Source organism: Podarcis pityusensis, assembly GCF_964106645.2.
Source record: "Podarcis pityusensis genome assembly, chromosome: 15".
NCBI classification, from domain to species: domain Eukaryota; kingdom Metazoa; phylum Chordata; class Lepidosauria; order Squamata; family Lacertidae; genus Podarcis; species Podarcis pityusensis.
The window spans coordinates 39,102,227-39,129,625 of NC_138040.1; the positions used below are offsets into that span (position 1 = coordinate 39,102,227).

General features: G+C 42.9%; 1 long non-coding RNA gene across 1 annotated transcript in view; it reads right to left on the reverse strand.

Moving 5' to 3' along the window:
• The window catches only part of LOC308463885, a 326,983-nt gene that overhangs the window by 96,711 nt on the left and 202,873 nt on the right, over positions 1–27,399 (reverse strand). The gene's annotated exons all lie outside the window — the stretch shown is intronic.

The window sequence follows — 27,399 nt, forward strand, 5'->3', positions numbered from 1 at the left end:
GTTCTGGGATTTAAAATTGGCCACAACATTTATTGATTACAGTTGTAGGCTTTGGCTCAGGAATTGGGTGTATATCCATTCTCAACCTCTTGATGGAGGGCTGATGCTTCAGCAGGGTTTAAGGAACCCGGGTTTAAGGAACCACCTCAAGATGCAGGTCTCCCTAGGTGGCCTGTCTGCCACCACGTTTGGCTTCTGGACAGAGTCTTCCCAATGCATCCCTCTAATGGGGTACCCTGCGATCGCACCTGTTTGGGATAGGGGTCTTGCACCACTTCATCCCAACCTCATACTAAACTAGAGGCATTCCATCCAATGCCTTATATGCCAAAAGTTGCATATTGCTATGAGGAAGGCGAAACCTCCATTCTGTTTGCAGGCTAATTCCTTCCCGACTCTGAATATGGCAACCATTCGACCTGTCATTTGAGGCACAGGGAGAACCGTATAGCACCTCTGCAGAGGGAGCTGCACTTGCTGTCAAGATGTTACCATGCATACTTCAATGTTTGGTTAACCCACTTTTAATTGCACCAATCTAAATTTCTGGTATGTGCTTGAATCCCTCCTGTGAATAAATGGCAGTCTGGAGGCACCCTGTAGTCCATTTAACCCACCAATGGAATAATGTAAATTCCATTCCATTCCATTCCATTCTAGCAATGGACATGTTCAAAAATTGTCTAAATGCTACAGTTTTAGCAGCTGAGACTCCCCAATCGTTTCTAGATGCGCAAAATCAGTACAATAAGCCAGCAGTTTAAAGGGTGATCAGGCAAAATAAATGTTTTCATATACCAAAAAGAAATTCCTGTGAACTTCTGCAAATCTGCAAGATACGACAGAATGGTAAGAACAATGATTTCTGGGGAGCAACGGATCACTGAGCCGTCAAGCAGTTTCTCGCTATATTTCATTATAGGATGGCCGCTCCTCAGGTTCCAGGATGTGTAATTCTGGGGCCCAACCAGACTGGTGTTTTTATTGCAGGTGCATTCTGCAACATGTTATTGATACAGTAACAGTGCAATAGTGGTGGATTTATTCAGCTTTAGTTTGTTCTGCAAAGCTTTCCCAATGCTACCACAATTTTCCTGCTGGGAGGAGCTGTAACACAACAAAAACAAACAAAAATAAACTAGAACATTGGTAGTGTAAAACATTACATAGAACAATAGAATTGTAGAGTTGGAAGGGACCACAAGGACCCCGCAATGCAGGAATATATTGCCTAATATGGGGCTCGAACCCATGATCTTGAAATTAAGATTCTCAGGAAGTTATGGGATATGCATTGACTGGGAATAAAACTGTGGACTCCCTCTCCTCAAAAACTTTTGCAGGTGCCCAGAGTATTGAAATCAGGATCATGTGTGAGCTCCCCCAAAACATCATCAGCACAAATCATTATCAATGCTCAGTAAGAAGGATGCATTCAGGAAACCCTTGATTGAGTAACTTTCAACCCCCTTAACCATTAAGGACAATTTCTGAAAATTTATTGCAATAGCAAATGCCCTGCACCTGTAAAGGAATGAAAAAAAAAGTCCCTCTCCTGTCCACTTTCCTGGTATCTGATGCTCAGACTGCTAAGCAGTCTGCCCTTTGGCAGCGGAAGGCAGAGCTGCAAGCAATTTATAATGTGCATAACATTTTTGCAACCATTGGGGTGGCAATCAAACCCCCGCCTAGCGAACACAATAATGGAGAATCTGGTTAATCACCAATTAGTGGCCATTCCCTACTAGGACCCTTGAGGGAGAGAAGGAGCCTGCAGCCTGAGTCACATCACGGTTTTTCCACATTAGACAGACAGGAGCAGTATATTAAAATGAGCGGCAGGAAGTCAAATGCCACCCACTTGTCTCCCATGCAAGTTTTAATTATAGCACTAGATTTTCTCGAGACATGTCATCAGTCTCCCCGTTAAGTTGCCTCCTTTGTAAAACAAAAAATTGGCCTCCGAGGAGGAGGAGACACGTGTAGCCAGCAAGCAGCTGCAAAGCCAGCAACCGGCACGTTTAATTCTGCCAAATTAAACCACAGCTCATAAAAACGAAGTGGGAAGAGAAGAGCCTAACGAGGCAAGTGACCTTGCTCGAAAGGTAAATAAAATGAGAAAAGGATTTCACTGGCTTCACTTGCTTAGTGAATTAAGTTCAGCTGAGTAGAAAGAAGGCATGGAAATAACTCCTGAGCTGAGCGCTTACCGCTGCAAACTTCAGAGCTACGCTGGTGATCATGGGCTGGTTCATTCTTTTGTTTTTCAAGATTTGGAGAGCTATTAGCATAGTGTAGTCATTCTTGAAAGAGGAGGAGGCATCCCTCAAGAGCCATCAATTGTGGCCAAGAGGAGACCAATGTAAGGCTCAGTAGTAAGTCAGAAGCTATCACTCAGGTTAGACCAGGGTAGGGGACCACAAACCCAATGCAGCCCTCCAGGCCTGTCTATCTGGCCTCTGGGCCTCTCCCCAGATGATGCCCTAGGCCACAACTCTCACCTGTCCTGCTCCACGCTCCTGGATGGCATGTGTAATAATGGCTCTTTTTTGTCTGGGTGGAGGGTGGGGTGAGCGTGTGTGTGTAGAACATTTGACTTTTGCATGGCTGAAAAGCAGCATATTGTCTCAAGGTGAGAGTTGTACCAATTGCTCTGCCCACATTGGACTTTGGTCTGGCATGCGGCCACTGGAAGTTACCTATGAGGTTATGCAGGCCCTGGGCTGCAAAAAGTTTATGATATATTGTTAGCTGCCTTGAAACTTTGAGTGATATTCTCAAGACAGGGTATAAATGCATTCAATTAATCAATAAATTATTTTCCCCGAAAGGTAAGAGGTATTTTCTAAGACTCTGAAAAGGCAATGGAAGTTTATTGAGGCCCAGCATTTCCTGGATCCCTTTATAATTCTTTCTACTGCAAGGGCCCAAACTAGACAGTACATTATGTCCCTAATTGCTGGGGTGAATGTACATATACATGTATGCTTGTAACGTGTGCATAGTGCCCACGACACCAGCTCCTAGTCAGAGTGGAAGTACAGTAAGATGTAATAATGACTCTCCAAGAGCTTCATACCCCCTTTTTTTTTTTTTTTAAAAGAGATATTTATTAAAGTTTCAACATATTACAAAAATAAGAGAAAAGAGAAAGAAAAGAAAAAAAGGAAAAAAAGAAAAAAAAAGAGAAAATGAGAATACAAAATAAAAACAGTTAAAAACAGATCAGTCTTTCCATATCTTATCATTCATTTGCTTGTTTCCCTGACCTCCTCACACCTCCCTTTTTGTATTCCAGTTCGATTAGTTAATTCAGCAAATCCTTTCCCTCTTGATTTTATCTTATAATCTTTTATCTTAATATATTATAACTTTAGATTATCACCTGTTAACAATCCATTTTTACATATTCCTTTATAACATTGCTGCTAAAAACCACTTAACTTCAATCCAACATCATTGTAACATTCATTAATTTTGCAGTATTTCTGTAGATAGTCTTTAAATTTCTTCCAATCTTCTTCCACCGACTCTTCTCCCTGGTCTTGGATTCTGCCAGTCATTTCTGCCAGTTCCATATAGTCCATCACCTTCATCTGCCATTCTTCCAGAGTGGGTAAATCTTGTGTCTTCCAAGAGCTGCATACCCTTAGGCAGGCTGGTGCAGGTTGGAATGGGAGAGACACACAATTTTGATTTTTGGAAGAAGTAAAGTATATAAATTCAACAAATAAAAATAATGAAGTTATTTCTTAAAAGATGCTGAACCTGTGCTGGACGTGCGCAAGATCTTATAGAACTCTTTGGTGGAAACATTTTCTGTTTTCTGTTCTGTTTTGAAGGAAGTTCTTCAAATAAAGCTTTGACTCAAACTTGTGGGCCTGGACAATGCTTTAATCTACTGTAAAAGGAGTCAGTTTTTTATGCATCCAGGCACTTCAAGCTGCAAAATGTTAATATCTGCAATATAAAGGCTGCCAATCCCCATGTTAAATGTATGAAAGATTTGAATATGACTATATTTCCCTTTAACAGTAACAGTCATGCATGGATGGGAGTTGTTCAGGATTAGGACCACAGCACCCAGGAAGCAGGGGTAACTCTCTCCCCCACAATGGTGTGGTGCAGTCACATTAAAAATTAACCCTGGCTGCTATTTCTCCCTGGAGAGAAGAAACTGCCATTGCTGCAAATAGCAACTTACTTCTGGGGGAATAGCAGCTTTGAGGAAGGGGGTGGAGAATCACAGTGGAATGGGAAAGGGTTAACCTCCTCAGACACGGATTGTAGTAATATGGTGCCATGTGCAAGGCCAAAAGTTGATCCCCACAGCCCTCACAGTGCCTTCCCAAAGCCAGGTATAGAGGTGCCATGCTTTGGGAAGGAGGCGTGGGGCTCTGGCAGGGTCCTAGAGCCCTCCTACCTTCTTCCCAAAGTTGGGCAAGAGCTCAGTAGGCTTTGGGAAGGAGACTGGAGGACTCTAGGACCCTCTAAGAGCCCCTCCCACCTCCTTCCCATAGTCCAGTGCTTACTAGGATTTGGGAAGGAGGTGGGAAGGCACCCCCCCCGGCCCATATGCCCTGCGCAGAGGAACCAGTCACGCTCTCTTAAATCCGCTTCATGAATGATGGTGACGGAATCCCACAAATTGCTTGTTCCAGAGCAGTCTTCCAGCAGTCCCACTGCAATTCGCCAACGTTAGCTATTTTTTTGCCCAACAACTTAAAAGCATTAATGAATGGATGTGACATATAGGTAGCCTTTCAGTGTTGGATGAAATGGAGGTCAAAGCAGGAATGCAGCCTGAATTATACCACTACGACTCTCAGCAGAACATGACATTCCTTTGCACTTTTCAGCAGAAAATTGAAAGCATTTCCACACAGAGAAGCCCCACTCCAATTATTCTACTTGCTTGGGAAAAATAAAAACTGAATGACTTACGATTTCATATTTTCAGTGAAATATACATATACACCATTTAAACAACGGAGTGGCTGCATACCGTCTCTGGTCAGATCCCAGATCCTGAACTGAATCGGTCCAATTTGGTACGTCTTGGGATTTGTCTAGAGTGGCTTGAGGCAGCCTCAGATCATCTCAGGTCAGGCTGTGCAAAGCAGGGGCAGTTGGGCAGCAAGGAGGAGTGGGAGAAGGTGTAAGTAGGCAGCCTGTCTCTCCCAATCACATGCTTAATTAGAGTTTTAAATCTTAAGAAAAAGTATGCATGGTCCCCAATTTAGTTTGGATGCAAAGATCTGGAAGCAGTGCTGTTTGTGACAAACACAGGATGGGGCAAAATTGGCTGCCGCCTTACCTTCCTGGTTAGGAGATAGGGATGGCTATAGGATCTTTTGAATCCATACCTTCCCCTGAGATGTCTCTGCCTCCCCCCCGACATCAGTGAGGGAAGGACTACAGAGGTGTCCATGATGGGGGTGGGCTGTACAAAGTAAGATCACCATGCCTCCAAGGTGCGCCCTCTCTCTCTGGGCAGGGGTTGGCAACCTAAGGCCCATGGGCCACAAGCGACCCATGGGGGTCGTTTAACCGGCCCATGGACCCCCGCCGCATGTTCGGGTACCCTTAAAGCATGCTCGGTCGACTCCTAAGCACCTCACTAAACCAGCGCGGAGGAGAGCGGGGACCGCCTTCTGTGATGCTGGCTAGCTTCCCATTGGCTGCAGGAAGCTCCTGCAGCCAATGGGAAGCTGCGCACGCCTCTTCCACACCGGAAGGAGTGCCGGAAATAGCGTTTGTGCATGCGTGCGTGTGTGCGCACACACGCTCTGGCCCACCGCGACATCTGCGGGACCGTGAACCAGCCCAAGCCACAAAACGTTTGCCAACCCCTGTCACAGGGGAAGATCTGAAACATCCCATGACCTCGGAGATGTGTTCCCCGCCACCTACAGCCTGAGCAGCTAACATTCTGCTCCTTGCCACCACATGCTTCCAAGGCACATAGAGCATGCCTCCCTGGACGTGATGGGTCATGATGGCTTTCTATCATTCCCAGGGGGTTTACATGGGGACAGTCATCCCCTCCCCCCATGCAATTTTCCCTGGGAGCTACAGAATATAATCAGCTCTCATCTTTCCCAGGGAGACTTGCTCTCGGTGCATTGAAAGCGCATGGAAAGAAGCCCAGGCTTAGGCTGGCTGGTTATACAGCTTTATTAAGTTTAATACATATTTTAGAAAAGGGGCACGGTGGAAACAGCACAACACCCTCGAACCATCTTGTAATCTATTTAAAACACTTGCTTTAAATGTGTCTTTTGAGGTGGATTTTTAAGGATTCCCCATTCAATATCTGCCTGATACCAGCATGGGAAAGAATTATCCTGCCCCTTCTAAGAACTGGGGCAAACTAGACTTTAATGGGTCCATCCATCTCTCACTTCAGTCATGTTGCTGTGGAGCCAAATATCACTCTAGTGTTTTTGTAGAGTTGGATAGATAAAAGCCAATCAAGAAAGATAGCGTACATATTTTACACTTAAGGTGTATTCTAGGGAACATAAAGCTTGAATCATTGCATAGGCTTCCCAGTTGTTTGGAAGGTTTGTAGACAGTAATAAAGGGGATTGGTTGACATCTTGTTCCACTGGGACAGACAAGAAGACCTACAGCCAAATAATTGGAATATAAGTCAAGACATTTGCAAGTCAAGAAACTAAGATATCAGTCTTTGGGTGCAATTTTCTCCTTTTGAAGTTCTTGCAGGGTGGTAGTGGAAGACAAGTCACGTAAATAAAGACACAAGACAGCCTGTGCAGAGAGAATTGAAGGGGGAAAATGATGTTGCTAATCAACTTCCCCTCTAAGCAGATGCCCTGACTGAAGAATGAAGGACAGATCTCTACAAGGGGGAGGTGGGTGGTGACAACGCCTGTTTTTAAGGTACAGTTGGATCTGGTTCCCAGTGGTCAGATGGGATTCCCACTCTGAAATGACTGCTGACAGAAGTCCAATGGAGATCAATGGATTTGATCCAGGAGATCCTCAATGGCTTGGGTCTAAAGTTGGTTTGCATGAATGGAAGGAACTGCTGCTGGTGAAGGATGGTCATTCTGATTTCACCCCTTCTACTGCAACACACTATGTCCCATCCCACACCATTTGGGCGAGATCCCTGGTTCTCAGGAGCAGCTCAGGAGGGCCGTTAGCAGAGCACATGTTTTACACAAAAAGGATTCCAGATCCAGTCCCCCAGCATCTTCAGATATGATTGGTACTGACTCCTGTTTGAGAGCCAAAGCAAGTCAATTTAGACAGGTAACCAATGTGGTGCTTTTCCAAGTGTCCATACAACTGATGTCAGGGACTGGGCAGATGAGGAATGGTGGAGACCGCCTCCCCATCCTGGCCCCCCCAGGGAGGAGGAAGAGGAAGACAGTATACATTCACAACAGTGGTTTAAGGGAGGTCACAGCTGAGAGGCAGATGCGGGGAAAAGCTGGGAAATAATGGGAGAGGAGGAGGCAGGACCGGAAGGGCAGCTGACTGACACAGTGTCTTAGAAAGCATTCCAGACCCTCCATCTCCTAGCCTTAAAAGTAGGAGAGCAAAGAGCTCAAAGACAGAAGGCACGTAGCAGCACCCGTAGAGGAGTTTATGAGAATGATGAATGAGGAAGTGGGAGAGACGGGGGTGAGAGGTAGGGTGGAGATTCACTTGGGACAATGCCATTATCCAAGGAGCTGGGTTCTATAGCCTCTCTCTGTAATATTGAAATAAAAAAGGACGGTAAGAAACTTTTCCTTGTCTTTATACTTTCCTGGGCACCTACCTACAAGCCAATGACAGTATCCTTATAACTCCCAACAGCCCCAGACAGCATGGTCAATGTCAGGGATGATGAAAACTGTAATCCAAAAACATCTGGAGGACACCACTTTAGCTATCTCTGGGTACCCAGAGCTGGGTAGACTAGTGGTGTGACTTGGTAAAAGGCAAAGTCCTGGGTGGGTGTGTTTTGGGGGGGTGGTCTCGAAGGATGAACAGGGAGAAGAGATGTCAAAGCCTTGTGGTTCAAGTGGAATTCCACTTATGAACTGAATTGAATCTGTCTCCTATCCTTAGCTGTAAGTCGTACTCTGAATGTGCACAGGTTTGCCAACTTCTCCCTTCACATGCAAGAATGTACACCTGTTGAGTACCTGCCTAGGGCCGCAGCCTGTAAAAACACTGGGTTGTATCCAGCAACTTAGACCCTAAGACAGTCATCTCAGTAGGTCTACTCTCACTATGACTAACATTGGATACAACCCTCTTTGCTATTCTGGAATTAAGAGAAAACATGGGCTAATAGCATAAGAAGAGCCCGGCTGGGTCATGCCAAAGGGCCCATCTAGTTCAGCATCCTAGTCTCACAGTGGCCTATAGGAAATACGTAAGGACGACAAGCACTCTCCTAGCAGCTGGTATTGAAAGTGATGCTGCCTTTAACAGTGAAGGCAGAGAATTGCCCATGATGCAAAGTTGATTCAAAAGATTGCCATAAATGAGCATTGGTTTCCTTTGGTTCCAGTTCTTACCATTTGCAGCAGGAGTAGAATCAAAGGGGATGAAAACAAGCAAGAAAATGCTAGTTGCTGTAATTGCATGAATGTTGTTGTCAATAGAGTGGGAGCTGTAACAATTTGTGGGACTCCCCGTGGATCAGACCTCAGACACTGACTAAGCAGTGGGTCACCTGTACCTCTCTAGGCAATCTTTTTTCTTTTTTTTCTGTAGCAGCTCCTGTTTCCTTCTGCTTGCTTCTCTCTTGCACTTGGGAAGAATGGTTCCAAAGTTATTCATCCAAGGTATTTTGCAGAGGTTAATTCGGGACAATATCTCGGCAAGCAGAAAGCACAGAAAACTGCCAACATATCCTCTCTCTTTTTTATTGCTTCTGACAATCAGTAGTAAAACGTGCTGCCTCTATCCAGGGAGCTTGCTGCAGCATTACTCATTAGATGTTTGGATCTGCAGGAATAAATCACTTAAGAGCTCCTTCTGGCATTCAACAAGGGCCTAAGTCAAGACTTGTAAAGGTAACGTATTAAGTAGCCATGGGGAAGAAAAAAAACCACCCACAAGCGAGTGTAAATGATGGGAAGGTGAAAAATGCACAACATATAAAAGTCATTATTTTCTTCCCAATTTCACAAATACTGACATGGTAATAGCAGCTTCCCACCTGCTGATAAGAGCTGTTGGGGTCTGCTTTGTTACCGACACATGCACATAACAGTGTACTAATCTGCAGGAAGGAGCTAAAGAGCATATGAAGAGCTCTGCTGGATCAGGCCCACCAGATGCCTGTGGGAAGGACCTGAATTCAACAACACTCTCCCCACCTGAGATTCCCAGCAACTGGTCTTCAGAAATACATTGCCTCCAACAGGGGAGGTAGAACATAGCCATTGTGGCTAGTAAGCACTGATGGCATCACCCTCCACATATTTGTCTCTTTTAAAGCCTCTTTTGAACCCATCCAGGTTGATGGCTATCTCTGCCTCTTATGGGAGTGAAGTCCATAGTTCAACTATGTGCTGTGTGAAGAAGTACTTTCTTTGGTCTGCCCTGAACTCTCCAACATTCAACCTCATGGAGCTCTGCATCTACTTTATCCACCTCATGCGGAATTTTATACACCTCTATTATTGGGCTGAAGAGAGATGCATATCACTTGAACCTGTTGTGGATCTCCGTGCACCTCTTTTTGGACAGAAAGGCAGCATCAGGGCTCTCCCCCAGCCCCAGTCGGAACTCACTGGAACTCAGTGGGCACCATTCAGGTGGGCACCATTGCCTCTCAGGTGGGCACCTCTCAGGTGGGCACCATTGCCATTAGAAGAGAATGAGGGAGGAGATCATGATGAGTTCTGGCACCTCTTTTTCTAGGAAAATAGCACTGGGAAACGTCCAAATCGAACCCAGCTCATGAGGAGTGGTGAGCTCTCTGTGTTTCTGGGAAAATCCAGCAGTAGTGGGTGTTGATTGACTAACTAACCCTTTTGACTATATATCATGGAACTACTCCCCTCCCCATACTTTGAGCAATGTTTGAAATTGAAGGGGCTTCAGACAACTCCCCTCCGGCATTGTGGGTGGCTTACCTCCTGCTACAGCATGTAGTGGTCCCACCCTAACTACCCACACATTATGTTAGCATGTGGAGGAGCTCTCTACACATGTTCACTGGGGTCTGCCTTGCATGGAGGAGCTCTACGCATGTACTGATACAAGTATCTAGAGATACTTGGCTTGTGGCAGGTGGCATGGCCACTGCATGTATCAGTGGCAGGGAATGGGGCTGGCCCATGTGACCCCATGACTTCCTAACGTTGGGGAGAGGTTTTTATTTTTCATTCTGAGGGCTGCATTCTCGTGCGGGCAATTCTCTGGGGTACTTCCCACAGCTGCAATTCCCAGAGAGGTTGCTCTTTCCAGGATACTCTGGGAATTGTAGCTGTGTGAAGGGAATAGGGTATCCTAACAATGCTCAGAATTCTTAACAAATGACAGTTCCCAGGATTCTTTGGGGGAAGCTTAATAAATAACAGACATCATCTAACCTCCCCACAAGCATTGGGCAAACAAAGCAGGGGGAATGCTCAATGCAACCACATACAGACTGTTTTCAGAACAATCAGAATTCATCACAATGCATTTCTGCCTAAGCACAAAAAGCGAAGAAAAGTTTATACTGTGTTCAAGTTAACATTTCAGAACTCAAAGAATTGTTGTTTCATCTCTAATAAGCAGACATGAGAGAACATGTTATCCTTACAGGCTACAGGGTTGAAAGGAATGGATGAATTCTTCTAAAGCAAAGGGTTCAGCTGTAGTTTCTATCGATCAAAGAAAGAGGAGGGGGGCATTGGAAACTGCACATTCTTTGTTTCAAAATTGAAACCCAGGAAAACCTGTATCACCTCCTGGCCCGTGTTGCACAAGAACCTCTCACTGTGGCGCAGATGTTTGAGCAGGAATTACAAAAATCAAATTGTCTGTGTTCACCAGACTGAAAGTAAGTGAAAGCCAAGCTTGCTGTCAAGGTGGAGGAAGGGTACAGCCAGAGACAGGTCAGGACTTTAAGCAATCTGATAGAAGATCAAGGGCCCAGGAACAATTTACTATACAGGCAAGTAAGATGCTGAGAGATACATCCTGAATTCAACCATCCTTGATGCCACAAAGAAAATGAGAAAAAGGTAGCAGAGCAATGTGACGGGGTTGCAGTTTTGATCTCTTAAAAAAAAATAGAATACAAATCCCATTCACAATATTTAACTGTGTGTAGACACTGAAGGTTTTCCTAACTCAATTAAGCAGGAGAAAGGAATGGAGCATAATTATGGAACTGAAACAGATGCAACTTCCAACAAGATAATAATTGTAATTCTTTTTAAAAACAAGTCTCATAAAGCAAAATTGTGCAGTATCAGAGTCACAAGAAGCACCACATGGAGGCAACTGGTGATGTTGCAAAAATTCACCACCATTTGATTCAGCATACACTATAAATTTGCCAAATTTGTCATACTCTGCTGTTCTGTTTTCACTGTGGGTCCTACAAGACCTGCATCCTACTTTGTCTGGCCTATTTTTGCCTCACCTTGATTGACTCCAGATGCAAAGCGGCTATGGAAGGTACCAGAGACCACCTTGCTGTGAGTCCTGCAGGGCCTGTCCCCAGCTTTGTTGGACTTATTTCAAGCTGGGGCTGCAAGGGAAAACAAAGAATTTATTCCTGAGCCTTTTCAAGGTTGATTCATCTGGTAGCACATGGCATCAGGTGATCAACAGGTGGGAAGTTTCTGTCCATCCTTCCTGCCACATCCATTCACAACTCCCTTCCTGAGGGGACCCAGTGACCACCAAACTGGATATGGTGCCAAAGATATATAATTCTGATGACCTACAGGTTCCCCCACAAAAAAACCCAATTAGCAGCCTCATCTGGATGCTTTGGAGATTTAAAAAGACTGAAGAATTGGTACTGGGAAATGAATTGTTTACTCCTTTCCTGCTTCACCATTTTCCTGATTTAAGGGTTGCTAAGCTACACAAGATATGGGAATTTTGTGATTGGAATTTGCACTGTATTTTTCTTTTATAAAAAAGCAGATGGAGTACAAAAAAGTACTCCATCCTCCAAATTGGCTGGTGTCGTGGAGAAGAGGATGGAGGTGGGAATCTAACCCTTCACCCCAGACTGGTTCTCTAAATTCAAAGGGATCTCTGTACCAAGCAGTCTCAAGCATATACTTTGGCTAAAGAGATAATTCAAATGCAGGTTAAAAACAGAGGGACTAGAAGACATACTTGTCTTAACCCACAAGTCACTGGGGTGGAGTTGTTGAGACTGACACTCTAGGGGTTGTGGTAAGAAGGAAATGGGTTTCTGAAGAAGAGAGGGCTGATCTGTGGGTCTGCACTTTGTCACTGTTCCCTTTTTGAGAGCTGAGGAGCTGTGTGGTGTAGTGGTTAAGAGCAGTGGACTCGTAATCTGGTGAAGCGGGTTCGATTCCCTGCTCCTCCTCATGCAGCTGCTGGGTGACCTTGGGCCAGTCACACTTCTCTGAAGTCTCTCAGCCCCACTCCCCTCACAGAATGTTTGTTGTGGGGGAGGAAGGGAAAGGAGAATGTTAGTCGCTTTGAGACTCCTTAGGGTAGTGATAAAGAGGGATATGAAATCCAAACTCTTCTCTTCTTCTACAGAAGGTGGCTCACCATTGAACTGTTGCTCCTCAAGAAACTTATAAATATTGGCTAGGTTTGTGGAAATGAAAAGGATTCTTAATTAACACCGCTTCAGTAACAACACCAAAAATACAATGTAGACTTAGGAGGGCTGGGGGGTGAGGAAAGTGCAGTAACATAATAAAGATGCCTGACCGACATTAATGTTCGTTAATGTTAACAAAATGTTAATGAATTTGAATGAGTTCACTCCAAGGAAGGTTCATCTCTGGTAGCCACCAGCATCTAATAAGCCCATGGAGGGATTTTCTTCCAATCCATTTGAGCTCTCCAAATACAGGGGAAAATGTGGCCTGATGCAAACCCATTGAGTTGATTGGCACTGCTGAGTCGCTCCAGTGGCAGCCCCTCTAAATCCATTCAGAGCCTATTTGTGGAGGAAAACAGATATAATGTCTGTAGGTGACACTGCATTATGTCACATGGCCCTTAACACAACACAACAGGATGGTAAAGCATTGTTCAGTGGTCAATGGAGCAGATGTAATGCAAAGGTTTTGCAAGACCTTTGCATGGTACTTTATCACTTATGATGTGGTGCTAATTCACATCAAGTCAAACCGACCTTTCTACCCTGATAGTCCCAAAGTAGAAAAAGTTTACATCTAACTGTAGTAGCGAGATAATGAGGCTCTGATGTGAACACAGGAAAAAAGCAACCCTATTCATTTAAATCAATGGGTTGGGTGCATTCCATGTTTGAAGCTTTTTAATATAGAAAAAGGAGCAAGTAAAACACAACAGGGACATGGAGGAAGTTTATACATCCATGGATAGTGTAGATAAAGTGTAGCTGAATGTGGGGAGATTCAGGCTAGACCAAACAAAGTACTTCTTCACACAATACACAATTAAACTATGGAATCTGCTATTGCAAGATGTGATGATGGCCACCAAGCTGTAGAGCTTTAAGAGAGGGTTAGACAAATTCACGGGTGATAAAGGTATCAAGGGCTTTGAGTCTGGTCTGAATCCCAGAGACATCTATTTAGCCACTGTGAAAACAGGATGCCAAATTAGGTAGATCTCTGATGTGATTCACCAGGCCTCTTCTTATTTGGGGAAGGGTCATAGCTCAGATGTAAAACATCTGTTTCATATGCAGAAGGGGTTCAACCCCCAGCATCTCCAGGTAGGTCTCCTTTAGAAGTCTCCTAACTGAAGCCATGGCCCATGGCCCAGAGAGCCATAGCAAGTCATTGTAGACAATATTGAGATAGATGGACCAATGATCCGACTAGGAATAAGGCAGATTCATATATATTTATGTCCTTTCTGTCCACTTTCATAGGAAATAAAAATGGACACAAGTGGAAATTTCTACATATGTGTCTGGTGCTAGGAGAGCATGTGTAGGTAGGACACTCTTCAAAGAGAGTGGGTCACAGCCACACCACACATTTAAACCACATTAAACACATAACTTCCCCCAGACTCCTGGGAATAGTAGCTTACTCTGCACAGAGCTACATTTCTCAGCCTCCCTAGCAAGCTACAGTGACTAGGATTCTTGTGGGAAGCCCTGTGCTCTAAAGGTATGGGGTGTATGTGACCCCAGAGCAGGGTTAATGGCTGATAGTGTTCAGCTAATAAGGACGCTAATGCACATTTAATGCACAAGCATGATTGCATGGGGAGGCCCTGAGCTGCTACTGTGCTGAGATGGGGACAAAAGAAGGAAGGCATCCTTTGTCATTGATGGACTTGATAGCTTAATGTTATGTTCCACAGGTGTCTTCCTCTCCCCATCACTTTTTCTCATATTGGAGCTCTCAGTGGAATCTCCTTTTGTGAAACTATCTATCACTCAATTTTTGAAGATAGATCTTCAAGCTAAATGCTCTCTTTGGTGTTCTGAGAGAACACTGCGCTGACAGCTGAGACATTTGCTTCCAGAATCCACTTTCTCTGGGTTTATTCAGATTTATGAGTGTTTCCCCCCTCAGTGACAGATGTGTACCTGCATGCACAAAAGAAGCTGTGAGATCAGGCCAAAATGCATCTTTCCAGAATAAATGCTATGAAGGTTTAGTGCCATAAGACAGGAGTGCATTTCACTTTTTGAATTGCAATTTACGTTATAGCACATTTAGATTTGCAATAATGAATGGAATAGCCCAGAGGTAAGCTACTGCCAGTGGATGCACAAAATACTAGCAGAGGAAAACAACAGCAACTAAACTCAATTTATGTCAGCTTGATGCTTCGGGGATACATCAGCTCAGTAGGCAGATGATGGTGTATAGCAGAAATTGTTGAGATTGTTTTGGACGAGTTTGAGCAACTTGATATATAGGACGACAGACTGATTTATAGAACTACTGTAGTTGATAAAAATGGTTTTCTCCCGTCCAACAGAAGGAGAAGGATTGGTTCTTCCCTCTGGAGTAGTGAAGGCTGGTCCATAAGGGCAAATGAGGCACTGTTCCATCAACCTCAGTCAGCCCCCAAATGCCTGTCTTCTTACAACCAGTCCAGGGTGGCCCTGCCTGTCATGTTCTTCCTCAGTGTTGCTGCAGAACTCAGCAGTGAGGAAGATGTGGAAGAAATCTAGAATTTCTTTGCTCTGCCTGTGATTGGCTCCACCTACCATTGGCCTCCCTGCCTTCCCCTCTATCAGTCCCAATGGGCACCAGCCAGCACATCCTGCTTTCTCACTTTTCTTCATCCCACAAAGCACTTTGACTAAAGCTTATGCTTATAAGCTTATAAGGACATAGGAAGCTGTCCTATGCTGGGTGAGACCTTTGGTCCATCAAGTTCAGTATTGTCTACAGTGACTGGTAGCTGCTTCACAGGATTTCAGGAAGGGGGCATTCCCTGTCCTACTTGGAGGTGCTGGGGATTGAACTTGGGACCTTCTCCATGCAAAGCAGAGGCTCTGCTACTAAGGTACAGCCCTTCCCCTCAAGCTAAAGTATTGTAAGACTTACAATACTAGTCCTGTTACCATTTCCAAAGGCTTTGTTAAGAGCTGCTTTTAACCTGGAAGATTCCTGCCCGGCTATACACATCTCCAGAAATGTCCTGTGACAGCAACACCACTCTCAAAAGGTTGATACAAGGTTTTTATATTTGGTTTATCCATTCCCATTGTGCAAAACAATGAAGAGTTTAAGATCCAATATCCCACCTGTCCTTTGTGTTGCTCAGTTTAGGAAGACAAAAGGAGATGAAAATCACCAGAAGTGTTGGGAGTAACATGACAAGAGCTGACATTTCTAGGTTGTCGAGCATCCGTAGTAATAGATGGTTCTGTGATAACAGTTACATCCCATCATTGTCTTCTGTAACAAAGCTTATTCCCAAAGATGTTGTGGGAGTTCTTGAAGTTTTGTCCTTTAGCTACTGCTGTGATCAGAGGTTTTTTAAAAAAATCTTCCATTTGCTTCTTATTGGTGGAGATGCATTTGCTAGGTCACTGTGCCAGCATGGAAAATTCTCAATAATTTAGGAGGTGGTGAGAAAGAAGTATAGTTTGGTTTGCCTCCGGAACCCTTGCAGTGGTTGGGTGTGTTGAAGGAGTAATAAGCCTGCTTACACTGACTGTTTCAGTCTGAAGGACATGTGGAAAAGTCAAAGAATAAAGTGAAACCTTGGACCAGGACAATGCAGAAAATGTATAATATAAAATGGCAAGAGCTGTTGGCCCTAAATATGCCAGTTAGGGAGGGAAGAGAGAACAGTCAACCTCCCATCCTCCCATATTTCAGACCAGATGTGATTATTCTTCGGGAACAGCTAGATGTTGATGATGATTTTCAGCAATGAATTGTTTCTCATGAAACATCCCAATACTATTAACAAATTATTATTACTATTATTATTATTAGTATTTCATTAATGAATATTATTGTTCTTATTTTTATTTAAGGCATTTTTTATACCACTTAGGGATGCGGGTGGCGCTGTAGGCTAAACCACAGAGCTTGCCGATCAGTAGGTTGGCGGTTTGAATCCCAGCGACAGAGTGAGCTCCAGTTGCTCAATCCCTGCTCCTGCCAACCTAGCAGTTTGAAAGCACGCAGTGCAAGTAGGTAGATACAGTAGGTACCATTCCAGCGGGAAGGTAAACGGCGTTTCCGTGCGCTGCTCTGGTTTGCCAGATGCGGCTTAGTCATGCTGGCTACATGACCCGGAAGCTGTACGATGGCTCCCTCGGCCAGTAAAACGAGATGAGCGCCGCAACCCCAGAGTCATCCATGATGGAACCTAATGGGCAGGGGTCCCTTTACCTTTATACCACTTACTCATGAGTGTATTTTATATTACGCATTTAAAATTATGTTGCTCAATTAATTTGAAATGCTTTTGTCACGTCCCCCCCCTGTTTTTCACTGAAAAATTCAAATGAACTGAAGACTAGGGAGCCAATAGCCCTCCAGATCCCATTAGTCCTCACCAACATGGCTAATGGTCAGGCACCCTTGTGGTCCTGCCTCATCTGAAAGGTCACAGGTTTACCCATCCTTGGCTTAAATGATTGATTGACTGATTAAACATGTCAGCCCTAGAAATGATGTTTTGGCTTCCCACCCCAAATCATTTCAGCATCTTAAGTGTACCATTTTCCAAAGTGGTCTAAGCAACAGAAGCCTGTACTTCTTTGCCTGTCATCAGGAGAACGGAACATGAAAGAGTGAGGGATGCCTTTGGGGAAAACTAATATGCAGATAACTTAACAGAAGAGATTTATAGAGAATGTAATGAGCAGAGATAGATGCTTTGCCAGTTAACTTATAAATCAGTCTCTCTTGGTACTGATAATATTGCACATGCCTGCTTGAAGTTTATAATACCATCAGCAGCTGGAGACTGATTTACAGTCAAGCACAGTCTATCCATTATTACTTAGCATTAATAGAAAAGATTTAGAGGCAGATTTTCAAAGGCACATACGACACTTAGACACCCCAGTTGGCACTGACTATCAATTGTCCTTCAGTGTCTTAGGAAATTCAAGGAAGGGAGTTTCAAAGTGGGATAAGTGAGATAAGAATCAACAGCTGTCTGCTGATATCCAGGGGCGGGGGAAACCGTAGCTCTCCAGAGGTTGTTGGTTTGCTGCTCCCATCAGCCCCCTCCAGCACGGCTAATTCTCAGGGATGATGAGAGATGTAGTTCAGCAACATCTGGAGGGCCACAGACCCCTCATCCCTGATGATGTGCACAATTCCTGGTGATCCCTCCTAGATGCTGTTTCTTAACATCACCTCCTGCTTGGCAGAGACATTTACATTTTGCAACAGAAACTTCAATTGCTTCTTTTTACTTTGATTACCAGAGCTGTTGCCCATTCACGCTCTAGATATTATATATCTATGGAATCTGAGGTCCTCCAGATGGTTGGATTCTATACCTCTAACATTTCTCCGATGAAAATTGTGATGTCCCTACAAGACAAGGGTGTCCTTTATCACCGTTGTTATTCATATCAGTCATGGAAGTCTTACTAAGCTCAATAAGAAACAATGAATGGATAAAAGGTGTGTCAGTTGGCCGTAATCAATATAAAGTAAAGGCATTTGCTGATGACTTGGTTATAACGATAGAAAATCCCATAAAGAGTATTAAAGAGGTATTAAAAGAAATAGAAGAATTTGGACAGGTGGCAGGTTTTAAATTGAATAAGAAAAAAACCAAAATAATGGTGAGAAACATAGACCAAGAAACTAGTGAAAGAATACAGCAACAGACTGAGATTGAGATGGTAAAGAAAGTGAAATATTTAGGGATTGTATTGACTCCTAGAAATATTGACTTGTTTCAAAATAATTATGTACCAGTATGGAATAAAGTTAAACGAGACTTAGAGGTGTAGGGTAGAATGAAATTATCATTTTGGGGAAGAATTGCAACGATAAAGATGAGTGTGCTACCGAAAATGCTGTTTTTGTTCCAAGCAATTCCAATAATTAAAGGAGTTGCAATATTTAAAGAGTGGCAAAAAGTGATTTCAAGATATATCTGGCAGGGCAAAAAGCCGAGAATAAAATTTAAGTCGTTAACAGATTTAAAAGAGAGGGGAGGCTTCGCCCTGCCAGATATGAGATTATATTATGAAGCATCGTGCATATTTTGGTTGAAAGAATGATGAAATTAGAAAATACAGATTTGTTAGATCTGGAAGGATATGATAATAGATTTGGTTGGCATGCATATTTATGGTATGAAAAAAAACGAGTGCATAAAGGTTTCGAAAATCATATTATTAGAGGATCTCTGACTGAGGTATGGGGTAGGTACAAAAACCTACTTGAACCAAAAATACCACACAGGTTATCACCATTAGAGGTGATGAGTGTTAAAAAGATCAATATGACTGGGAGGTGGATAACATATGGGAGTTTAATTGAGAAAGAGGGTAGTAAATGGAAAATGAAACCATATGAAGAAGTGAAAGAATATGTAAACGATTGGCTGCATTACTTTCAGATTAATGAAGTGTTTAGAAAAGAGGTCGCAGAAAGTGGCTATTTTGAAAAAGAATCTAGGTTTCAACGAGAAGTATTGAATAATGAAGTTAAAAAATTATCTATGATGTATACATTATTATTAGAATGGCATTTGAAGGATGAAGAGGTTAAATCAGTTATGATTCAATGGGCCAAAGACTTTGGATATAACATTCAATTTGATGATTGGATAAAATTGTGGAAGGAAGGGATGAGATTTACGGCATGTACCACAATTAAAGAAAATGTTATGAAAATGATATATCGATGGTATATAACACCAGTTAAATTAAGTAAGGATGTATAAGGTGAGTAATAAATGTTGGAAATGTAAGGAGAAAGAAGGGACATTTTATCATATGTGGTGGGAATGTAAAAAAATGAAGTGCTTCTGGGAAATGATATATAATGAGATAAAGAAAATACTGAAATATACATTTGTTAAAAAACCAGAAGCATTTCTATTAGGAATATTAGGTGGTGAAATAAAAAGGAACGATCAGAAAGTATTTCTGTATGCAGTAACAGCAGCCAGAACTCTTTTGGCCCAGAAATGGAAACAAGAAGAAATGCCTACGATTGAAGAATGGAGATCGAAATTAATGGATTACGTGGAACTGGACAGATTGACAGGGAGGATTCGCAACCGACGAGACCAAAGATTCACTGAGGACTGGAGTAAATTTACAGAATATATTAAAAATATTTGTGATAATGATATAACGTTTGTAAGTTTTCAAGAAGCTATGTAAGAAGATTTGGTAGAAATATTGTTTAAACAACATGGTAAGATAAGATATATATAGTGCAATATAAATTAAGAAATGTGAAGATTTGTGATAATTACGGAAAATTATCAGACATGTTGATGGAAGTCTAAAAGAAAAAAAGATGTTTGATGAGTTTTTGATGTTTAATGATGTTATAAATTTGCTTTTATTGGAAAATTAATAAAAATCATTAAAAAAAGAAAATAGGGATGTCCCATTCCATAATGATCACTTTACTATTTAATAATAATACCTTTATTGTCATTGTACAACCTGTGTACAATGAAATTATACCCCACACATCTTAATGGGCTGCCCCAGCCACTCTGGGCAGCTTCCAACTTATATAAAAACATTAAACATTTTTTAAAACTTCCCTATACAGGATTGCCTTCAGACGACTCAGGGGTTGGATAACACCATACCCTCCAACATTTCTCCAGTGAAAATAAGGACATCCTAAGGAAAAGTGGGGCATTCTGGGATCAAATCAGAAACTGGGATGGCTTCTCTAAATCAGGGACATCCCTGGAAAATAGGGACACTTGGAGGGTCTGCAACTCCCATTAACTTGCCTCAGCCAGCATGGCTAGTGGTTAGTGCCGATGGGAGATGCAGTTTGGAGGGCAAAAAGATCCCCACTGCTGATTTACAGATTTGCCTGGATGTAGGTAGGAGAAATTTCACAATAATATAGAACATCGGTGCCTTTAGAGATGTTGCTGGGTTTCATCTTTCTTGGCCTGGAAATGCAACTCATGTTGAGGTGAGCATTTTGGCCTCAAACATTTGTCTCTGATTAATGAGTGTTTATGTAGGTCAGTGATTAACCAAAAGTGATTTGCGATAGGCTTTTTGAGCATCGGCAGAAAAGGCACATCTTTCTTTGGACATCTATTTAAGATGTTGCAAATACAAATATGGTACATAGTAGTAATAAAAATCACTTATGGCATTGTGAATATAACAAAAAACATTATACTAATTTTGAATTTGTCCAAATTAACATTTAAGTTCTGTCCCATAAATGTTAAGTCCTTGATTCAGGATAACAGCTTCTGAGGAATAAACTCCAACACACCTCTGGCATCCTTTGCTGAATCAAAAAGCTGTGGGCACATGCAATTTCACCTTCCTTATGTATTCCTTTTTTCCTTCCAGAAATCTTCTGCTGCAGTTCCAATTGTCTCTCTTCTGTGTCTTGTTGACAGGCTTGCTGAAACAAAACTGGCATTTCTTCATAAAACGAAGGAATAACATTGGCTGCTCAGGTTTAAATGGCTTGCAGGCAGGCTCCCAAGTCCTAAAACCCCTTACACAGTGTGATGTACACATTCTATGTTTGTTCTCTGTCCTGCCCCCAGTCCCCTGCCGCCCTTAAATCTCCAATAAGTTTTGCTTTACATTTGCTCCCGCCTCTCTGCCCCCTGGTGCAAGGGTTCAGTTGTTGCTTGGAATATAATGGACCTTTGTCAGGCTTTTAAATCACTAGCACTGTGCAAAGAGCAAGGCAAAAATATATTCAATATGACTTTGAGGGTCTCCATGCCAGAGATCCCCAACCCTTTGGGCAACAGAATTAGAAAATGAAAAATGATTCTGCTCAGATGTATGAAAACGTCCCCCTTCGGTTGTTTCTCTTCACAAAGTGAAAAATCACATGGAGAGAAGGCTACTATCTCTGACTCTACCCCAAAGATAGCTCAGTTGGTAGAGCATGAGAATCTTAATCTCAGGATTGTGAGTTCAAGCTTCACACTGGGCAAAAGATTCCTGCAGAGCAGGTGGCTGGACTAAATGGCATTTCTGTGCTTGGTACTTGGCCATTCATTCTAAATGGTGAATGGCTGTGAGGAAGCCACTGAGAGAGAGAGAGTTTAAACTCTTAAACTTGCTGCAGGATCACTGTTCCTTGAAATCTGTCCACAAAACTCACCTATCTGCAAGAACTTTGGTTTATCCCCATTTCCAGTGGAAATTAATGTCATTTAAATTAATCTCAGCTAGATGGTAATTGGTCACAAGGTGGTTCCAGACTGTTCCTATTTATGGGTGGGATTTTGGATGCAGCCTTGGTGTCTCTTCAGCCAACATGTCGTTCAGAACATCTGGAGGACATCAGGCTGGGGAAGGCTGGCCCAGATAGCAGTGACTCGTTCAAAGATCCACTCCCATGATGGTCATATTTCTTTTCATGCTCTGTTGCCGCTTAGCACTTAGACGCTGCCTGATGCTGTGAAATATGTTCAGTCAAGCACTGATGGTCAGCACTGTAAACTTTTAATTCTGTTACTTTCTTCATCCCATCGCTGTGCTTACAGCATTATAATTGATGGAGGCTGTCCTATGAAACAATTAATGATGACATTATTAGCTTATTAATTATCTCTGTTCAGCCGTTGCCTTTTGCCGAGGGGACCACAGCCATATTTAAATTATGCTGGTTGACCTTCTTTTACATATTTAGCAGGTAAAAGGTTATTAAAGTGCTTAAGAAGAATTACTGTGCCTCTAGTTGACCTGATAATTGGTATCATTGTTGCCATAAAGGTTTAATTGCGCTGGCTGACATTCAAATACATAGGCTTGTGCCTGAATTGCATATCTCTACATAAAGTGTATGTGTGTGTGTTTGTAATATATACATTACAGAGAATCTCCACCTCTGTGAGCAAGTAAACACTAACAAAAGCCAAGAGATAAACGTGAACAGGAGAGAAAATGGATGAGGTTGCTCTTAGATGACGTCAGAAGTTTCCTTTGGAAGTTTCTAGAACACCATTCTGTGGGTGATAGTCTGTAGACTTTAAGCCAAGTCCAATTCTCCTCAGACCTGGTGGTGTAAATCAGGATGAACTTATAAAGAAGTTAGTGGAATTTTTAATTTATATTAAGCTTAAAATCAGTGGTCACCTTTCCAAATATTTTCTTTCCTCAAGGTGGTTAAATATAAAATACCGTCTTTCCAAAAGGGCAGACTCACACATTATGCAGCCGATGGGTTTGCCATTTCTCCACTGAGTGTTTTCCTGTAAAAACCATGAAGCTGAAAATGAAAGGCATGATTGTAAACTCAGGGGAACATAGTGTGTTGTCTGCTGCTTCCAAGACCATTGGGTGAGACCTGTGGGTGTGTCACCACACCTGGAGCAGTGATACACCCCATCTACACACACACACACACACACACACACACACTTAAAAATGAGGTGCTGATACTCATATCTTCAGAAAAGTGTTATGAGTACCATCACAGAATGGCTGCCACAGACAGCAAAAAAAAGTGCTGATACAGTGAATACTGTCACAAATATGGACATTTCCACCTTTATAAGCTGTTTAGAAGTCTAAGGTTGTTTCACACACATTAGCTTTTTAATAGATATAACTGAGGAAGAATGAAATGATTCAGACTAAGCAATGCTGTGCCCATAGACAATTGTGTGCCTGCCAGCGCAAGGCCTCAGCAAAAGTCCCCTGAGAAATCCATACTGAAGGAATTGACCATCTTTTCTTCCTATTCAGTTCCTCTTTGCCCTGGCTTAGCCTCTCCTCAACATGTCCCCTTAAACATATCCACGTTTCGTAGGATTCCAGAATTAGGCACACATATATTATGAAAATAGGAGAGAGATGTGCAAAGAGCTTCTCTCTGTGAGTGTGGTCGCTGAGGCAGATATTAATATTGTGCAGCTTGAAGAGACTGTATGCATAAAAAGCTGAGTCCTTTTGGAAATAAACCATTGTCATCAAGACCCATAAATTTAATCCAAAACTTTACTTGCAGAACTTTCTTCAAAACAGATTAAAAATATCAAAGATACATCCAAATAATTCCATGCAAGAACTCAGGCTCAGCATCTCAAAAATAAGTTTACACAGTGAAAATCACATGGAGAGAAGGCTACTGTCTGAGGCTGTGTGCTCCCGGAGTCAGTCATTTGATGAATTTGCAATTCAGTACCCTCCCATGTGATTTAAAGTTAAATATTCATGACAGAGCTATCAGAGAACAACAGTAGTTAATTATCAGCTAGCTAAAGATGCTCAGAGAGCTCTTCTTGCCTTTCTCAAGCTTCAATGGGATCTTCCAGGAATACACATAGGCATTCTCTATTTCAGTGTGAATTAAACAATTATACTTAACTCATTGATGGGTTGACAAATGGGCTGTATGTCTGTGTGTCACAGGGGTGGTCTGAGGTCTTTTGGTGCCTGAGGCAAAACACCCTGCTGCTGTGTCCATGAGGAGGGGGTGTGAGGTTCTGCAAGGGCTTCTCCTCAAGGAAAGGGGCAGCAAACTCCACAAGGACTTTTCCTCAAGAAGAAGCTCTTGCAGAATCTCCTCTTCCTTGCCTGGCAGTGAGCCTTTTCTCCTTAAGGAGAAGCCCTTGCAAAGTCTTGCCAACCCCCTGGGCTGGGGGAGGGACTCCCTTCCCACCTGGCAGCAAAACTGGGCAGGGGGATGTCTCCCCTCCTTCTGGGCACAAGGATCCTGGGGGAATGGATTTCTTGCAGTGGCAGGGGACTGATGTCCTGTGACATCCCTTTTAATTTTTTGTTCCTATTATTCCTTATCTCATGGCTAGAAAGCGGTTGGCAAATGATCTCCTGAGTTATGTTGCCTGCGTCCTAGGTCCCATCTGCACCACACATTTAAAGCAGTATCATGGCTTTAAACAGCCATGGCTTTCCTCAAAGATTCCTGGGGAGCTGTTTTGAGATCCCCTGTTCCCTTCACAGTGCTACTATTTCCAGAGTTCCCTGGGAAGAGGTATTCATTGTGCCCTCTGTGAGTTCCCAGGATTATTTGGGGGAAAGCAATGACTGTTAAAGCTATGGTTTCCCTAGTAGTGATGTATGGAAGTGAGAGCTGGACCATAAAGAAGGCTGATTGCCGAAGAATTGATGCTTTTGAATTATGGTGCTGGAGGAGACTCTTGAGAGTCCCATGGACTGCAAGAAGATCAAACCTCTCCATTCTTAAGGAAATCAGCCCTGAGTGCTCAATGGAAGGACAGATCGTGAAGCTGAGGCTCCAATATTTTGGCCACCCCATGAGAAGAGAAGACTCCCTGGAAAAGACCCTGATGTTGGGAAAGATGGAGGGCAAAAAGAGAAGGGGACGACAGAGGATGAGATGGTTGGACAGTGTTCTTGAAGCTACCAGCATGAGTTTGACCAAACTGTGGGAGGCAGTGGAAGACAGGAGTGCCTGGCGTGCTCTGGTCCATGGGGTCACGAAGAGTCGGACATGACTAAACGACTAAACAACAACAAAACAACAATGACTGTTACAGTGGTCTTATACTGATTTAAATGCACAGTGCAGATGGGATTGTGATTCACCCTGCTTTGTCTTTCAAAATACAATGGAGAGGAGATATCCTGTTAGCAGGACTGAGACTATTGTCATGAGGGATTGGGCAGAGCAATTCTGTATTGTTCTTCTGGGTGCATGCCTGCCAGATTAAAAACTTGCCAGTAACTCCAATTACAATTATGTAAAACATACCTTCTGAATTACAGCAATAAAGAATTGGACTGCAGGCATTGTCCTTCTGCCCTTTAGGGTTAAGTGTCTTCAGAGCATCAATCTGTTTAACTGACCACAGATTTTAACTAGAACAAGTGTGTCTGTGTTTTGCAGCAAGGCCATAAATCTGTCTGCGGTTATGCTCAGGTCCCCACCTCCAATGGGAGGTAATTTGCTTTTTATGTTAGACAGTCTCAAGGATATCACCGTAATGGGGTTCTAGAGAGCTATTAGAATCTATGGTGCAAAATGGGATATGGACATGGTGATATGCTGAGTGTGCCTTCCCTAATATGAGCCATCCTTGGCAGAATGGGAAAAAAGAAGAACTAAGGCTTTTTTTTTCTTTTGGAAGTAAAAGTACTCATTTGGGCACATCTCCTCTGTTAGGGCGGGCCCAAGGCATTTTGGCACCTGAGGGGAATCACAAAATGGCGCCTCCTTCCTGCCAGGAAAGAATGGGTGAGGAAAGATCTGCATCAGGAACAAAGGAGGAATGAAGGTCTACATTGGGATCTGCTGCCCCTGTGGATCTTGCCGCCTGAGGCAGTCACCTCTCCTTGCTGCATGGGTAGGGTGGCCCTGCCTACCAGGCCCTCCTGGTTAGCATCTCAATTTAAGGCCTCATTGATACCACACTTGTAAAACACCATCATACCACTTTAACAGTCATGGCTTTCACCAAAGAATCATGGGAATTGTAGTTTGTTAAAGGGACCCCAATCCCCAGCACATCACCACAATTCCCAGAGCTCCCTGGGAAGAGGGAATGATGGTTAACCTATTTTTAAAAGACATCTGAAGGCAGCCCTGTTAAGGGAAGTTTTTAATATTTAATGCTGTATTGTTTTTAACACTCGATTGGGAGCCGCCCAGAGTGGCTGGGGAAACTCAGCCAGATGGGCGGGGTATAAAAAATAAATTATTATTATTATTATCTAAGCTCTGTGAGGAGAAAATAGTATCCTAAAATACGCCCCAATTAATTGGACAACAGATTTAGATAGTTCATTTTCAGTACAGGTACTGACAAAAGCCACGGATGGTAGGCATCGTCATAAAAGAGGCATGCCCTTTTTTCTTGAATATCAGAGGGAGTGCTTCTTCTCTGAAGATGTCTGCTATGACATAAATGCATTTAAGTAAACAAAAAAAGTAAAAAAGAGAGTTATAAAGTAAAAATGTGAACAAAGTATGCTTCTTGATTCAGGAAGCAAATTTATTTAAACGGATTAATCAACTAAAACCCAACTGATAAGAGTTCTGAAACATGTATTTTCTTGTGCCTTTCATTAAGTTGTAACTTGGTTTGTTTTATTTATCATGATGATTGTACCACTCAGAGACATGCCTAGAAAGTGTGGGTCAAGTGGAAAACCACTGCTAGGCATGGGACAAGTGTGGACCAGCCCTCAGAGCAGACCCTTTGCAATGAATGAACATAAGGTGGTAGCAGCCATTAATTTCAATGAGTCTGATCTGAATATGCTTAGCATAATGTACAATCCAGTGAGTGGTATCAGTGTACTTGTTCCCTTAGTGAAAGGAATTGTGTGTGCACAACAGAAATCTTCCCTTCTCCTTCCTCGTCCACCTCACACCTTCCCCAAATCTGCTCTGGAGCGTTGTGGCGAGGCCCAGAACAGATTTGGGGGATGCATGGGAGGAGGGAGGGGACAACGTTATGTTGCAAAAAATGTAAATCCTTGTTCTAATGGAATGAGTTACTTAGTGCTACATCAGATACAGCTTATTGTGTTTACATCTGGAAACACCAAACAGATGTAACAAATCCAACTCAGCAATGGACGGAGATCCGTTCTCCCTGTCCTAGCCTTGGCATTCTTGATAACCTTATTGCCTCAGGGTCTAATCT